Raw genomic sequence first — 17,404 nt, forward strand, 5'->3', positions numbered from 1 at the left:
ATGCGTACTTGTTTCTACAGTATTCTGTTCACAGAAGCCGCTGTACATTATTCTTAAAACTGCATAAACTTTGCCTAGATGTTGTCAGAAGTATAATTGTTCGACCATCAGGGACAAGAAATTATCTTGTACAGTTTTCCCTTGATTTTGAGACAAAAAATCTTTTCATATCCTAATTTCACGTCATTATAATTATCAAAGTGCTGCTCTTTATAAAAATTAGCTATCCAACATCGAAACAGATGATAATCAGATGGTGCAATATTTCGACTATAGTAGGGTGAGGGGAAACAAGCTGGAAAAAAAGAGTACATGGCGCGTTGTGAAAATGTTGTGAAACAGGCAGGGGCATTTTCTATTGAGAAACGGCTTAATTTCTGTTGACAAGAGCACTTTGCTATTAAAACTGCCTAAAATCAGTCAATGTTCACAATAAAGATTAATGTCAAATGTGGGACGATTGGATGGATAGAATGCCACCACTCTTTGGATTCAATGAAAAAACTATTCATGCTATATTTACACATCACTTTTTTGTAGCTACTGATGTGAGGCCACTATAAAAATCAATTTTAAAAAATGCAGCCCATATCTGGACCAGCAACATCTGGAAACCTGCAGGGTGAGGCAAAATGCACTACGATAGTTGTAATGGTGCACAACCAAGGTTATAGCCAATTGCTCGACATGAGGAACTAGCTAGAAATGGAAAATACCCTCGAAGTTCCACTAAACACAAGGTATGACTTTTTTTACAAAAACCATTCTGAACAAAATGGCACATTGTTGCGCTTGGTTCTGTGTCTTAAATTCAGATTTCCCAGATTTCTGAGGTAGCATCTCCTAACGCAGATAAAGCAATGGGACGTCACTAGCGGATTCTGGTTCATGCATTCGAGAAGAACCTTATCATCAACAATCGATCTTGATTCAACTACAACCTTCTTAGTTAAGGAATGACGATTTTATCCTGGAAATTTCCTATGGTTTGACTCCCTATTAAATAAAGTATTTGTCAACATACAATGTCTCCTTTTTAGATGCCCCGGCTGAATATCTTTTGAACAAATGACGCTTCAAAAAAAAAAAAAAACTTTTTTTGTAGAAAAATTATAGAGTACCACAGGCCCAGATTAACGTCAAAATTTCTAATACGACCCTATAAATCTTGACATATCATTTTAAAGAATTTTTTAGGCTGAAAACAATGGTGAAATCGGATTTTAAATTGGTGGAATTTGCCGCACATCTTCAACTGAAGTTGTTGAGTTATGATTGGTGCAGACACTGTTTTTTATATTGGCCCACAGAAAATAGTCAAGTGGAAGATAAAATTTAAGGATTGAACTCCACACTCACTCCATCATTCATAATTTCTATAATCGAGTAGAGTTAAATCGGGTGACCGAGGAGTCCAACAGATCGGACCATGAGGTCCACCTATCCCGGAAGTGACGATGCAAATAACGTCTTACCTGTAAGGAATTGTGTGGGGGTATCAATCAAGCTGGACAATAATTCTTTGTCGTCGTTGCAGAGGGACATAATCTAAAAGTGTTGATAAAACCTCCCTCAAAAATGGAGGAACTGAGCACAGTTTAAATTATTTTTGTAGAAAAAAAGTCAAATTAATTTATTTCTGGGCAGTCCACACCAAACATTGATACTGTGAACCACCTGATGATGACGAGAGAACAATATTCTCACACTTTCCTCTGCCCATGTCCGAAAATTACAACGGTGACATTACAGGTGAACTTGGATCCACCAGTTCATAGGATGTATGGAAGAACGTTTTCTTCAACCTCCCAAATCGACATTTGTGCAAGGAATGTTAGACGCCTGTCATACAGAGTCCCGAAGTCCCTGGACAATATGAGAGCGATACTAACCCAATAACTCGGATTTTACTGAACATACAGTAAAATATTCAACTCCTCGTCGAAATTACGCTGCCCGTTTCTTGGTGATGGAACAGCGACCGATCCATATCTCTCATATTGCGGACAACATTAATAAACTGTTGTGGTTTACTCTGGGACCACTTTCAATAAAGTCGTACATATCAACTCGCTGTTGATCGGAAAAATGTGCTCTTCGGTTTACTTTGAATGGAATACTAAATATAACGAATATGTACTATTGTAAAATGTATTTACTTCCTGGAATTAAAATTTGATCTCATAATGCGAGTTTGACAAACAATAACAAAATGTAAACAATAAAGGCAATTAATGTTTACTTTAGTTCAGAAGCAAATTATAGGAATTAACAACGAAACAAACAACATGCGTTTTTTCCCAATTTTGCTAAAACTTTGTCATTTTTTGACCAATTTAAAATCCTATTGCACCAATGTTTTCAGCGTAAAAACTTCTTTAAAATGATGTGTATAGGATCGTATTTGAAATTTTGATGTTGAACTGGGCCTGAAGTATCCTGTATAATTTACTAATTTCTTGGTCCGCTTGACCAATTAATATATTACAATTAATTAAGGTTTTTAGTTGAGATAAAAAAGTCAATGGCTCGAGCGGGATTCGAACCCACGATCTTCGTCTAGATACGCCGCTGCTCTTCCACCTGAGCTATCGTGACCTCGATAGGAAGTTAGTGTCCGAGTGGATCGAGGTCACGATAGCTCAAGTGGTAGAGCAGCGGCATATCTAGCCGAAGATCGTGGGTTCGAATCCGCTCGTGCCATTGACTTTTTTATCTCAACTAAAAAACCTTAATTAATTGTAAAATAATGTCAGCTAAAATCAATGAAGGAAAAAGATTAACTGAAAGCGATTCGAACGCGTAACAGAATGGAAGGGTATAATGATAGTTTTTGTACAAGAAGGATTAATCAGTACAAAAGTAAACAAAGAAGGTAACAAATAATTATTTACTGTTTATTTTGACTATGCTAGCTAGCTTATTAGCTTTTTAATTTTAAACTAAATAAATTGAGTGGTGCATTAAATTTGTCCAGCAGTATAGATTAAATAAGTATTACATTCTGTAATTGTACCTTATCAGCGCACGTAGCCAACACTTCTGCAACACTCGGAGGTTTTGCGGGTTTAGCATCCACGGTTCCCCGTTTAATTCGGCTCTAATAGCATAAACCACTAAGTCGCTGAGACGAAATATGAAATAACGTCCGATTCATAATAGTTTTTCCCATGTAGTTTATAAATTTGTTAATTGCCTGCCATAAAAAATATATAATAATCTGTTAAAAACAAATACCTGGCTTTGCTTTCCAAATAACCGATATTTTACAACTTTTCAATCTAAAGTACTTGTAACTATCGAATCAAACAAGTTGACAGAATTCAATTAATACTCAATTAATAATACACAATTTTTTTCGAAATGAAAAATTTGTATCACAGGCGAAATTCGAACCCACGACTTTCGACTAAATACGCCGCTGCTCTACCACTTGAGTAGAGCATGACTTCAATCGCCCATGCCACAAACTTCTCATTTCGACTCCCCGTTTTATTCCAATTCATTCAGAATTCATTTAAGTGTGGTATGGGTAAAGTGTTTTTGTCATTTAAATCAACGGAATTTTTGTCGGGCATTATACCCAATCATCATTGTAGACTACAAACACCTGGATAATTATTAAAACTGCCAAACGGAAAAGTTTATCGCGTAGGTAAGAGTAGTGAAAACATGGCAATTTCTGAGAATTAATATACATAAGTTAGGGGTTTTTCAATATTTTTTGAATAAACTATATCGATTAATAAGTGTTGTTTTGGATAGGATGTAAAAACACTTACGCTCATGTAATTATTGAATTTTTAAATTAATATAATCGTATATCTTTTTGATCAATACTTGAGATTGCCAAAGAGAATACGATTGTCTCTTTTTTGAAAATACCAATGAATTGTGAATTACTGCCGGTTTGAAATGAGCCATGCTAGCCGGTTTGTAATGCAATGTGAGATGTGCGTATGGGCCGGGCCACTTATCGAAATGGCCCACTAGCTCCGTGGCTATTAATTTCCATGCTGGATGGCTCGTTGTCCACCATTTCGTCGGTCGGTTCTGTCCATTTTCAAAGCAGTCCAATCGGCGCCTTGCCCTTTGCAACTCACTGTGCAAAAACAAAAACAAACGTTTTTATATGGCCGAATCTGGATTTCAAAAAACTAACCCGTTTAAAATGGAATTTGCCAGGGATAAAAGCCTTTACAAGTATGCTTTTGTTAATTGAATTTGTTACAATCTAAAAAAAGCTACTCGTTGGATACGCCTATTTTACTTCATAATGTCATAATAGCCAACCAACTAGCACACTACTCCACTTTTATTTCATTTGTTTATAAATAGTTATAAAAAAGTAGGACTGATATTTCCATAACGTTTTACGGTGAATTTGAAATCAAACCTTTTTTTCAACGTACGGTACGTCCCTACGACTCAGAAATATTTATTTTTAACTTATTTTTTCAAATGGGAAGGTATCATTTTGAATACGAACTAAAATTATACGACTTTTTTTGAGAAGATTTTATTTTGGTAACTTTTTTACCTCCTAGTAACTTTATTCAGTTAATCCTAGTAAATTAAATTTTCAAAATTTAAGCAAAAGCAAAAAAGCAAAATCTTATTATTCATTTCGCACTTCACGAAAAGTATCTGGTGTTACGCGAAACAGAATAATCCCAATATCGGCAATTGTGACTGTTCAATTCTTTGGTTTGTGGGTAAACATTGAAAAACTTCTCAGGAAAAAATGAGTTGATTTTAGGGAATTAAGAAATAAATTGTTTTGGTTCAGTTCATCGCAGCTAATGTAATAGAAAACTACTAATTTGATTTATCAAAGTGTTAAGTTTGTTTCCGTTGAAAAAAAACAACATTAATATGCCGAGGTGGTCTATATCTTTGGAAGATAAGGGTAGAATTAATTTTCTATCACACAAGAACAAGAAAAGTGCTTAAAGAATAATTGGTGCAGGTCAATTGGTTGCGGATGATGATCGATAAGCCTTCTCTGCAACCCATCCCACTTTTACTCAATGCAATTGAGGTCTGGAGACAATGGGGGAAGAGACAAATGTAAAATTCCCAGGTTTTCTAAACGTTGGTTAATAACCTCTACGAAGGCTGGCATTGTCATCCAGAATTCGAAAACGAAACGGACTGCGGTGAGGTTGCCTTCAACAATATGGAGTCCAGTTCGCCCTCCAGTGTAAATCCCAGACCAGCCTATTACACCGCCTCCTCCAAACTGCACTGAAGGGAGCACGAACTGGGGCATTGTACGTATCCCCGTTCTTGGTAGACCCTTCCAGCTATCATTATACAGAGAGAAACGCGACTCATCAGTAAACATGAATTCTAATTGGTTTTCTCTCTTAGCCACTCGCTGCACCATATTCTCCTGAGTTGCTGTTGGCGGGCTGTTGCTGCAGGTCGTCTCAAAAGGGCATTCGTTTCCCTGTTGTTTGTGTTGACAAAGGCCTTGCCAAAACATCTTGTACTTCATGTAGACGATCTGGTGGGCTCTGTGGAAAGAGTTCCATCTTGCAGCAATGACGATATTTCTGTCCTCCCTTAGCGTCGTAATGCACTGAGATCCACTACCAGGTCAATTATTTGCACTTCCAGTCTCTAGGAATCGGAATAAAGCCCGGGAGACCACACTCTGAGAAATGCCAACTGCCTCTACGATATCCAATTGCCGGTGACCTCGAAGACTCATTCTCACAGTAATATTGTGAACTTCTGGTTCAAGATGATGTCTTTCCATGGTTAAAGAGAATACAACTGGATTGAAATGGAGAAAAGACGAGAAAAGGTGTTTGTTTACATAATCTTCGTGTTTACAAAAAGTAATCTTCGTGTATACTATTTTTTTTTTTTTTTAATTTTACGAGGGTTCGCAACAGCAGAGGTCGTATAAACCCTCGGAGTGCCGGTGGTTTTGAAAAAAAGCCCATTTGTAAGTATGTCGGGTTCGAATGCAGGGCCACTGGATTCGAACCCGGGACCTTTACCTTACAGTGATGAGCGCCGTGTCAACGCCTAAACCGTTGCGGCCACCGACGCCCCTTTCGTGTGTACTATTCTTAAGTAAATCCGTTATTAAAAAATGAGGATTAGCATTTGTTCGATTTTGGTTTGTATTTTCTAATCGGTTTTATCCAACTAACAATAATACATCTATTAATTTAATTAAAATTAATAGAATAAGAATAAATTACAAATATCCCTATTCATTTTTTGAGAAGTTTATATATCGTTTGGCGTGCGGGTAGAATATTTAAACAAATATTAATTTATTTCAAGGTTGGTGAAAATGAAAAGAGGTGGAAGCGGGCGGTTTTTCATCTCTTTCTAATTATTCCACATTTAAATTAAAATTCGAAAAGAATCGGGCAATTGTTGCCGGGGGTTTTTACTTAGTGCGGCCGCCTCTCCGGGTTTGGATTTGACGTCGAGATTGTTCTCTGTTATTTAAATATTAATGGCGCACGTTCTGATTATCTATGCATAAGGCTGACAATAGGAAAGGATACAGAGGGCGAGAAAAACGAGAGAAAGAATGGGAACGACAAAGGGCGTCAACAAAAGGTAACGTGTCGCTAGGGTAATTAAATGTAAGTATATTGTTAATTGGGGAAACATGATAAATTTACAGAGGCATGAGAGAGAATTCTTATTATGCCGAGTTCCTTTGTCGGGACGAGGCGAATTGTCCTCCCAACCCACCGACTGTAATGGGTCGGCATTAATCAATGCCTTTTATTTTATTTCACTTGCCATTATCTGATTTCAGTGGTCGGGACACCGATGATAAATTGGAAGATGGACTTACCGAGGGTAAAAAAGCTGTGTTCATAAAAAAATATTACCGGCTCAATGAATATCGCTTTTCTTATACTGTCTCAATTAGAACTGATTGCTTGTAATTTTCGTTAGAAAAAAAGAAAGGTTCAGCCGAAATTCTCAAATATAATGTATAATAACGTTATGTGGCCCCTGGCCCTTTTTATTCATGCACCTCTTCCTCCTAATATAAATGATGAAATAATCAAGGGAACCGCACTTTGGCTAATATGCAAGCTCGTAAGGCCATTAAAAAAGGCTTAGGATAGGACACACTCATCTCACACATGGCCATCTTCTGGTGGGCGGCCGACAACAACAGTGCCCCCCAATGTAATGGGCCGGTGAGCACAATGGAAAGAGTAAGCACCTGCTAGTGGATCGCAGTGTTTTAAAAAAATATATAGGGAATAGTGAGGATTACCCTCAGATGAAAAAAGCCTTGCAGCAATTACAGGGAAAACTTATTTGATTATATGAGAGTGATGAGTGCATATAACCTAATTTAATCTATCTATTCACGTTTTCATGCCTTATAATTACGGATGTATTTATTTATTAGCAAAAATTCACTAGTTTCGTGGTCCGCTTGACCAATTAATATCTTACAATTAATTAAGGTTTTCAGTTGAGATAAAAAAGTCAATGGCACGAGCGGGATTCGAACCCACTATCTTTGGCTTGATACGCCGCTGCTCTACCACTTGAGCTATCGTGACCTCGATCCACTCTGACACTAACTTCCCATCTCAACCGCACCTTTTGAATTTTCCCTTCTTTTTGCCATTTTTCAAATGTCGTGTAATCGGATTGGATTCTCGACGACAAATGAATTGGCCACGGAGAGCTTTAGTGAAGTATACTTCATTTTACACTTATTAAATTCACTAGTTTCGTGGTCCGCTTGACCAATTAATATCTTACAATTAATTAAGGTTTTCAGTTGAGATAAAGTAGTCTATCAAGCCGAAGATTATGGGTTCGAATCCCGCTGTGCCATTGATTTTTTTATCTCAACTGAAAACCTTAATTAATTAGCAAAAATATTAATTGAATGAGTTTGAATGAAAACAAGCCTCTCGACCAAGTATCCATATAACTCGACGGCTTATTACCTAGGATTTAGTTAAGAAGAAAAATATGAAAATAATATGTTGAGGATTTGGGCTCTCTAGAGTAAAAAAAAATTTGCTACAATAGGTGTCAAAATGAATATATAAATAAAGATGATGCATAAATATCAATGAAACAAACTGCATTAAATAACAAGAAGAAAAATTAACAGACAATTAACCATTCTCGGTGTTAAATTGTAGGGACAGGAGGTAGTGAAAAAGAGGGGAAAGAAGATGGAACTAGTTGGCACAGCGAATGGAGATAGATAAGGAATTCCATTGGTTTAGGAACGGATAAGGAAGGAGCGACTAAAAGATGTAGATTTGTATGAGAAGGGGTAGAGATCGGAAGAGCGGGAACGAATGTGGCGAGTATGTATAGAAGACTTAAATGATAACACATTATAAATGTAAGAAGGAGAATGGGAAGAAATTTTTTGATTGAGGAAGAAGCCAAGAAAGTATATTATATGATAGAAAGGGTAGAGCCATTTCAAACCATGACACATATTCGGCACATGAGATCTCGTTGGGGAGGTAAATATGAACAGGAGAAAGCAGTACATGATTTTCTGAGTCTGTTAACAAGCTCACTGGTGAGTCCACCGTAGTTCAAACATGATCGAAATGGGGAAGCACAGGGAAGGAGACCAGTAGTTCGCGCGTTGGGAATAACGGAATTGGCGGAGGGTGGTGAAAGCCGTAGGTTTGGGAAATGTGGGGTTTCTAAAAGAGGGTTTGATCAAGGACGAGCCCTAGGTTTTTGACAGTTGGATAACAGATGATCAATTGGTTGTTAATGCAGAGCGGAGGAATAGGAGGTACGGATTGTAGAAGCGATTGGGATCCAAACACTATAGCCTGGGATTTATTTATCCAAAATGGTTAATTTTGGAAAATGGAAAGAGAGAGTCCATTTTCAACGGTACAAGAGCTGATGGCATTTAGGTCCTATTGGATTCTTGTTATTGAGATTTGAAGGTCATGAGGTGAAAAGGACAGATTAGTAGGTGGGTCGACGAAGATACAAAATGCAAAGGACAAACATACAGAGACTAGTGCAGCAATTTAAAAAAATGAATGATAGACTACGTCCTTTCTGTCTATCGAAAAAAAAACATAAAACGTTATAAACAATATTCACTCTGAACTAATACAATTTTCTGAACAAATTGTCCTTTGCAGCTACAACATCAAAGTGCAGTTAGAACAAAACTACAACCAGTACAAAATGAAATTCCTTTATAAGCTCCACCGTATTCGAGATAATACGCCAATAATTACTTCTGGTGCATGGTTTTCCCTCATTTGCATTTCACTCACGCTTTTCACTCATTTGACCTACCCCATTAATTCGGGCTCATATTGCACATCTCATTTTCGATCAACTTTAATCGTTTTGATTTTACTTCTAGCGTCGTTCTTGAAAACCTTCTTTTTTATTTGCAGATAAAGAATATAAACGTATTTTTTAATGAAAACCAGATACATAAATTAAACACAAAGATTATTTTGTGTGGTATTTAGTGAACGTTAATTAAAGCTTATTTGGAGATCGTGAGATGCGGTCTGGTGTGACGTAGGTTTAGAGAAACATTTTCTTTACCATGCCAACGTTTCGATCTTTATTGAGATCATCTTCAGGGCTCAATGTGATTACTTTCTGTGTAGATGTGTCATTACTGTGTGTCGTGTTGAGAATGGGCACTTGACAAAGTCGCGGGTAAATCTAGTCTTAAATAAATTAATACACACGGCAAAAAACATAAAATCTTCATACAAGTGGATCCTTCGGACGTGTTATTTTTAAATTTCGGACCGACAATATTTCCTATTTTTTTATAACATAAAAAATGAAAATGGTGTAAACTTTTAAATATCACTCAGAATACGTTGCATTGACTAGATTTATGTATATTTTAATTTAATTTAATTTTTTTGTAATGCAGACGGCGAAAGATAGAGGAAGAGAGAAATGGGGAGAAAATCAACTTTACGAAAAATATATAGTTACAATTTTTAAAGTCCTTTGATGTGTAAAGTTGCCATGGCTCAGGATAGGAGCATGAAGGAAGTGGTTGAAGCTTTGACAAAGGAGATCGCAAACATCATAGCAAAGTTGGATGAAGGAAGGCAAAAGCTAAATGATATGAGCCGTAAGTATAAATGAACATATTAAGTAAAATTAGTTCTTAATTAGCTCTTTAATGTCTCTTAGTGAATAAAAATAAAACATAATACAGATGAAACTTAAACGTTTCTTTTTGATGTACTATATAGCTATTCTGGGCCAGTGTCCAAGTAATTTGGACGAAAACTGTCTTACTAAAGTGATACAGTTTCGGAAAAAAGCATAGCATTGTTGGAAGAAGTAAGAAGTCAAGCGTATAAGGCAGGGTGGGTAACATTCCAGAACAACTGGCGGAATGGTCTTCTATTGCTACCAAGATACTGGAGGGTACTCAAGAAGGCATAGATCAGTTCGCCATCGTGTTATAACTCAGAGAGTTGACCATTTGATTGTTTCGAATGTACTCCGTAATCGACATTCTGCCGCTGGTGAGATGAAGCAACGACTTCAACAAGTTAGGTATGTTAAAATCAGTTCACGGCGAAGACTTTCCGAACCTGGATTATGTGCGACAAGTCCTGCTGATTGGTCTGCTCCAGAACGTCTGATCCGGCTCAACAGCTCGGTTAAATTTCGCTAGAAATCACATCAATTGGTCTACAATCTTGTTTTCGGATGAATCAAGGTTTTGTTTAATGTATTCTGACTGCGGAAAGAGGATTTGGAGAATAAAAGGAGAACGGTGTATCCTCGCAACATTTTCACTCTGAAAATGCCGGCATTTCTATGGAAGGTCGCACAAAGATCTTCATCACCACTACGCCATATATTGAAGAAGTGTTGTTAGAAGAAGTTTTTCTCATATGCCACTAATTGGCGACGGTTTTGTTTTCATGAATGACATTGCAAGTCCCCACACAGTAAGCTTGGATTGTTAGTGACTGCTTGGAACGGGCTTCAATACAATGTTTGCAGTGGCCAGCATGTGTCTTGACTAAACCTTATCGAACTCCTTAGGAACGAGTTGTCAAAGAGGTTAAAAAGTCAAGCCAGAGAATTTGCAGGAATGGCGATTTTGGAGGAATATGAAAATATTTCCCAATATACATTGAAAACTTCAGAAATTCAATCCCACTTCGAATGCAAACGGTGATCAACGCAAGGAAAGGAAATACTCCGTACTGAATTACATATTTTCTTCATTGTTCCCACAGCAACATTTTTGATATGTTGCTGCAAATTGTTTTACTCAGTTTAATTTTTTATTTAATTAATTATTTTTAGTTATATCCTATATTTTTTTAAAATATCCACTAAACAACGGAAAATAAATATTATAAAGACTGCAAGTATTTACTAATAAAAACGAGAGTAGCCTCTTTTTTGCGTCTCAGTGTAATTTATTTTAATGTTTCTCCAGCCAATTATATAATCTTATATGATATGACGGTAACCGGCTGTCTTTTCTTTTTCTTATTTTTAGCCTCTCTGTACCTCAAGACCTCGTCAATTGAGGATAAAATAACACAAATAACAAGCATATACACAAAAACATAAAATAAAAATAAACGTTTGAAAAGCTTAAGAAGTTCGAGACGAAAATTCTCCAACAAAAAGGGAAGCAAAAAAGTCTGCTAGTCTGGTTAGAATTCAATCTACCCCTCTACCCAACCTCTACCCAAGAGTACCAGATATTCCTCGGGGCGATTGGGGATAGCCCCTCCATACTAATAACGTACATACATTCACACCCCTAAATACATTCACACTACCACAGGAGTGCTCGATATTCCTCGGGGTATGCAAGTTACCCATCATTCATGCTAATAAATCACATTCACATATCATTCGACCGACCCCTTAGTCGGTGGCATTCACTCTAATTAATATCAGGCACACACTAAAATGTATTCACATTACCTCATGGTACTCGATATAAATGTGGATAAGCCCTTCACGCAAATAAATACGTTCGTTCCAATAAAATCACCAATCACTTGTCCTGGTCTAATCTTTTATTATTATTATTATTATTATTTTCACGCCCTAACATCCAAACCTTCTATCTTAGGTTACCTATATCCCTTCTGAGTGCTATAAAGCTCTGACTCCAAACATTCACTCGTAAACTAATTTATCCTATTGCCATCCAAGCTTTAATTTTTCTTTGTAAAATTCTTAATTTGGAAGGCCAAATATATGCAAAAATCCCATTTTAAATTACATATAAAATTTATTTCTGTTTCTTTTTTTAATTAGAATTGTGAATTTTTGTTCCATTATTTAAACATTTCCCATAGGCTTGTATGGCTAATAATAATAATAATAATGGAGTCAGACTAGCAACAGTCTCAGCATAAGTATAGGCTCATCCTTATCATTTTATTCTTCCATTCAAATATGATACATAAACTAATTCTACATAACAATAATAAGAAACAAAACACAATAACACTTCTTTTTCTTTATCTTTTTTTTAGGGAGCTATTTTTCTTATTTAAAATGCGATTTTAGGCATTGCAGTTCATTAACCCGCAATTTGTATTTTCTTCCATTTCATTTTTCCGCTCCGGCAGCCTCAAAAACTTCTGAAAAAAGAAATCTTGGAACTCTCATTCAAACAGCAGCATAGCAGGCATTCAATGGTACAACAATTTGGGAAAAGGCCTAAATCTCATTATAAAATCTAATAAATTTGAGAAAGCTGAAAAGTGCTCTTCGAAAGAAACACTGGGGACTCAGTAACTCCTGTAAATCACTCGAAAGGTTGAGCCTTTGCCTAAAGGGTTTATTATTATTATTATTTTCTTCTTGCATTTTATAACTTCTGGTTTTTTTGACGCTACAGCCAAGTTTCACTTTAAAGTTTGAGTGTTTAGTCAAGAGAATTTTCTCGTTTCTCAATTTTTTCCAGCCTCTTTTTACCCCAGGGCCAGGTCTGTCAATGTTAAAATAAGCTTTACTTCGTATTCATATCCCTAATTATTTTACTTTTCGAGGCACATAGCAGATCCCCTATTATTGGCAAAAAGAGTTTTTGTTTTTAACATTTTCTCTGGTACATAAGGTCAATCGAAATAAATTGCGTATACATTTTGACCGGTGCCTAATTTTATGATCCGCCGGTGCCAGGTTGTTTAAGTCGAGCTTGTGGTAGCGCCTTGAGCAATGTTGTCTGTATTAAAACTAATTAAGACTTATTGGGTTAACGTAGTCGGATGAAATCTAGTGATGAACTCTGGGTCACGTTAGGGCGAGTAAAGGGGGATGCGAAGCATGAAAGTCGGTGTAATTGTTAATTATTAAGAAAACAGGAGAGGGGAAGGGCAAGCCCTCTTTGTGCCCCTAGCACTTAGTCACTGATTTATGTGTTGTTAGCCGGTAATTTATGTTGCCAGTTGTGAAGATAAGAGAGACATTGCGTGTAGCCCACCTATACTAGAATGATTAGGCCGGCTGGCTGTAATTTGAGCAAATATCAGGGCTCTGGGGATAAGTGAAATTCTCTTTTACTTCCGTCTGTAAATCTCGATCTATACGCTCTTTACACGATACCCGCCACTGTAGCAATTGCACCTTATATTATTTCATTATCCATAAAACACTGGAGATAACCGTGAAAACCGCGCCTCTTTGAGCAATGATAATCCGTTTGCATAATCCGATCCGATTACGGCCACATCTTGATTTCTTTATTTAATCCAATCCAGAGTTTAACTTTAAAATCGCGTTTTTTCAACTGATTTCAATGTCTAGACTATTGCTATATTCTAGTTAAATTTATACAGCAAACATTAACATTTTACGAACACAATTCCAAAATAAACGATGAGAATTATGTCACTTGGATCTTGAATGACTTGATAAAAGGTGTGACAGAGGTGACAGGACATTCATTTCTGAAATTTCATGTAGATGCTTTTGGCTAGCATAAAATTTCGGCGTTGTGATTCAATTGATTTAAACAAGGGTATACAGCTAGAAAGGAAATTAGACGAAGAAAAAATTATGAAATTTGTCAAGCCCTACCGTGAATTTATCTAACAAGGTTGCAAATTTGATTTTTAAAATTTTAAAGGTAGCAATTTTCGAAAGATTTAATGTGTGGTTTTTACGAAAAATTAAATTGACAGTTTTAGAAAGATGCTTTCTTAAAGGAAATATAATGCTCTTGTCAGTGCTTTTTCTTGATTTACCAACAAGCATACCTTGTCACGCATCATCCGTCGATCATAACTTTGAAATAGTGTCAATCCCATGAAAATTTTCATATCAGTAAAAGTGGCCTAAAATAAGCTCTAAAATTTAATTATACAATAAAAATAGGGAATTCTTAATTAAAATAACAAAATTAGTGTCATTTCCCAGCTACAATAGATGAATAAGTTATATTAGATATGTTACCACCATGGGATTCCTAGACAAAATTAATTTGGAGTTTGTATAAGATCATTTTATGCTAAAGTTAATCGTTTCCGAATTAAATGGCTGGAATATAGAACTTGATGCACCCTGTATAGGCATCACTACAAACATAGAAATCTGGTCATATTCACTCTCCCAGAGTACTCGATATTCATCGTGGCTGGGTCGAACCGACTCCTTTCTCGCTAATAACTTACTTTTCCTCGCCAGGCGTCATACACACACACACACACACACTCACACACACACACTCACACACACACAAAGAGTTCTTCATATTAAAGGGGTTACACATCCTTTCGAGCTAATAAATTGTATTCAATAAAAACAGTCAAGTCTTCAGGCTATTCAACACGTTGACGTTTTCTTTGTATGTTTTTCAACAAACAAAATCTAAAAATGAAGAGTTGAGAAATTTACATTTAAATTCGACTAAGACAAAAATCGTCTTAATTGTTAAATCAACGAATCCGACTGACTTGTGTCGGTTGAGAAAGCTGGATTACGCGGTTTCGGTTTCAGAAAAATAGGGTTGTGTAAAGGGACCCGTATAGAAAATGAGGGAAGGATTTAGAGAAGGAGCGGAGGTCGAGTACGTGTCCCCAAACAAACCACCCGACATCCATTTTACACGCACTTTATTCGACGACGTCCTTGATCTTGCTGGAAACAAGCATCGATCAATGCAATTTTGTCGTTCCACGTACGTTCTATTCAAACGGAAAAAAATATGTTTTAATAGCTTCGATTTATAGTGGTCTACTAGAGGAGGGACTTTATGAACCAGGATATAGTTTCAATACGAATTACAATTTTCGCATAGACAAAAATGTTTTTTAGCAATGATAAAAATGAGGGATATAATTTTAAAAGAAGAGTGGAGAACCTACACGTTGACAGTGCTCCAATGAGACTAAATGCTGTGTATAACGTCTATTTAACAGGCGTGGGTACAGCCGCTTGCACGATGTGTGGGATTCACTCTCACTCTGCCACCCCGTTAGCATAAGCATAAACGTCGGAACTGAATGCCTGCATCCGCAAACCCACTGATCGGGAAAATAGACGAACAACTTAAAGGGATCGATGTCAGTGGAAAAAAAGTGGTCCTAGCATCGGTTCCCGGATGAGAACACGTTCCTCACCACTTTGTACGTCCGACGGATTTACAAAGACTTGATTAATAATACAAAAACAATGAAAAAAGAATCCGCTGGAAAAAAGAAACAAGTTCAAATTATACAAATGTAAAAAAGACATCCGTCCCTGACCACTGGAACACCTTTTAATTGGGTGAGCCCACGGAGTGCCCGTACTTATCACGGTAGGGCATACAATAACCCACTGCAAAGAACTAAGTGTGCAAAGAAAGAAATATATCCGGAATGACCTATGCCTTGAGGCACGGTAACAGTCATAGATCGCTGATCCAATGTCTAACATGCATAAATATTTTCAATTGAAAATATATCTTTGTCTAGGATAGTGTGAACGAAGTCTGGTGTGTAAATTGAGAGGTAGTTCCGAGTACTTCTAAGAATATCGACTCTGGGTGATGACTAACAAGGCTATCATGTTCTAATCTTGCTTCTGTGCATTTGTGTTTGTTCTTTCTGTTATTTTATTCACAATTGAGGAGGCCCTGAGGTACAGAGAGGCCCGCAAAAGCATAAAGAAAAGAGAGAGTTATTTAAAGTTATATCACACAACATCATCACTTGGCTCCAGAAACAGGAAAAAATTAATACGTTTAAAAAGCGAGAAAGACAAGAATGAGAGAGCTAGCAATTTGCCGTCTCACAAACTGAAAAACAAAATAAATTAATTTCTGTCTATGTGGTATTTCAATAAAAAATCAATTTTATATTTTAAAAATTCACAAATTAAAAAATTCTTACTTTTATATGTGGTGTCTAGTGACCGTTAATAAATGATTATTTGGAGATAGTGAGATGCGGTCTGGTGTGACGTAGATTTAGAAAAAACATTTTCTTTATAGTGTCAACGTTTCGATCTTTATTAAGATCATCTTCAGGGCGTAATTAATATCTCACTGGCAGTCTCAACATGACACACAGTAATGGCACATCTACACAGAAAAACACTTTGAGTGAGTAAAAATACTTTGATTGTGTTTAAAATTTCTATCATTGTATAAATTCACTCTTTCATATCTTACATGTATTTGTATAATTTAAACAATGTTTATAAATATATATCGAAACGTTGGCACGATAAAGAAAATGTTGTTCGAAACCTACGTCACACCAGATCACACCTCACTATTACCAAATAATCGTATTGTTATATTTAATTTTATACGTGTGTATATTTTAATTTTAATTAAAATTAATTTCCATGTCAGGTTTTAGATAACAATCATTTCTATATTTAATAAAATCTGAAATACAAAGAAGAATCCTTTATTTTTGTATTTAATTCTATTTATTTTTTAAATATATAAATTTTAATTTTATATATTTTTATTTTTATGTATTTATAAAATTTTAATTGTAATTAATTTTCATATCACATTTAAGTAAAAACCAATTTTATATTTAACAAAGTTCTCAACTAAAATTTAGTCTCTTGTTTATATGTGTGTTATTGTGTTATTTAACGACCAGTTGTTCAATAATTTGGTGAAGTAGTGAGGAGCGGTCAGGAAGGAAGTATTTTAGAAAAGCAACTTTTTTCATTTTTTGCCGCCGTATCGACCTTATTCGAGTTATCTTCAGGGCTACATAACATTTTGAAAAACAACACAATTTTGATTTCGAGAAAATACAAATACAAAACACGGAAGAAAACAAATACAAACGCAACTTTCTAGAAATTGTTTACATTAACACAGACAATTACAGAACAGATACACACAAAGTTAGCCGTAGCTGCGCCAACATCATAAAGCAAATAAACTATTATACCTTATTTTTATATTTCCCTTTCT

The sequence above is a fragment of the Cimex lectularius genome, unplaced genomic scaffold (assembly GCF_000648675.2).
Source record: "Cimex lectularius strain Harlan isolate CLEC.00 unplaced genomic scaffold, Clec_2.1 scaffold9, whole genome shotgun sequence".
Lineage (NCBI taxonomy): Eukaryota > Metazoa > Arthropoda > Insecta > Hemiptera > Cimicidae > Cimex > Cimex lectularius.